We start from the raw sequence: 1,863 nt of genomic DNA on the forward strand, positions 1-1,863 counted from the left end.
ACAACCGTATACCCTTGAATACAAAAACTGCTACAAATTAACCTTGTTGGGACTAATAATAAACCATATGCATATGAAAACATTTAGAAATATTTGAAAACTGAACCATGCAGTATAAACTTACGGTTCCACGCAAGGCTCAGAAATACTTTTTTTAATATGTTCATTCCTTTGAGAACATTGTTCATTATATGTTTACATCATTGTTTGGTTTTAATTTGAAAAAAATGTTGAAGTTCCTATCATGACTAGTTCCTCATGGTGTTAGCCAGAGTGTCTGGAAATATATGCTAAAACATACACTGAAAAGAAACACATACTGGAAGCAGGTCCTATGAAAGGGGTGTAATTTGAACCGAACCTGAAACAAATACAGAAAAATAGGACAAAGAGAGGAGGTGAATTGGTAGAAGGGAGGGAAGAAATGAGGTATAATGAAAATAGGGAGCAAACAGATTGCATTTGCTAGTAACCAGGATCTAAGCTTTACATAAGCTACTGGATCTTTTCACTAACCTCAAAAAAGAATGTGAAAGATAAGTAATTAAGATAGATGACAGGTTATATCAGTTAATGCACAACATCCTCACTTTAACTACGGCAAGTTATTGGCTTCTTTATTTAATTTAAAAATTAATGAAATGGGAAAATTACATGGAGAACACAAATGAGACAACCAGAGAAAATGAAGGGTATTGGAGCAATCAGGAGCCATGTGGCCACTGGGGAGGTGGCAGATGTGCCCTAGGACAGCGTGCGGGCAGCAGGGGCAGGAGGGCTAAGGGCATCCAGAGTCACGAGAGGGTGATAAAATCCCTACAGTGACTGACTGCAGCAGCTCCAGGCAGGCAATTCCTTCCAGAGACGAAGAGATCAGAGATGGTGGACACAAAAATTCCCGGCATACTTTAAATGCCTTTTTTTTTTTTTTTTTTTTTTTTTTTTTTTTTTTTAACACACTAGGCAAAGATTTGAGGACAAGCGGCCTGAGATATGCCGAGCACCTGCCCTTTACTACATCTAAAATCCCATGTACTCTCATTTGGCACCAGGCTTCTTACGTCTAAATCAGGTAACCAGGGTCTTATATCCAGGAACAAGGGATTGGCAAGTTGAAGCCATACTTCACACGTGCTGTCCTTCTGGGCAATCTCATGAACATGCAGTACGAAATCAAATTTCAAGTTACTATCTCAAAATCCTATTCATTTACAAAACGGAAGGAATAAAAGCTCAGGCAGGCACAAGGGCTTTCCTGGTGGGTACGACACCCTGCAAGGCCTCAGTGTGGTCCCACTGATAGGATGTTTCCAAGCTCATCGGGACCGTGCAGCCCCTGTGCAGGGGATTTGTGCGGCTGCAAGGGCTCTGCACACCCAGGCACAGCCGCAGGTCACTGAAGCGCCTTTAGTTCCCCACTTACTGCTGCTTGCCCGTTTTCCTCACCAAGTCTTTGCATTAACATATCGATGCACCGGCAAGGCACGGGCGAGCAGCGATGCAGCCCTTGGAACGCGCTGATCTCGGGTGTTCTGTTTTGTTGTTTTCTTTAATTTGGAAAAGCAAACAAAAAGCTCTGCTCAAAGGTCGCTCCTTTCACAACCCACGGAGCTTTCGATTTTCCTGAGAACTTCGTGAACAACGTAGAAGCATTTCCAAGAGATCGCCCTGCCGTCCCGGGCCAACGCTCCCCAAAATGGCAAACCGAGCAGCAGGCACACACGACCCCGAGCGCAGCCGGCAGCGACCGCCGCTGTCCCGGGCCGTACGCGGGGGCCAGGCGCGGGGCGGCTCGGGGCGGGGCGGGCGGAGCCGCCGCCAATGCGGGCGGAGCGGCGGCGCCTGCGCCCGGGCCCGCTGCGC

This window comes from Hirundo rustica, chromosome 1 (genome assembly GCF_015227805.2).
Source record: "Hirundo rustica isolate bHirRus1 chromosome 1, bHirRus1.pri.v3, whole genome shotgun sequence".
Lineage (NCBI taxonomy): Eukaryota > Metazoa > Chordata > Aves > Passeriformes > Hirundinidae > Hirundo > Hirundo rustica.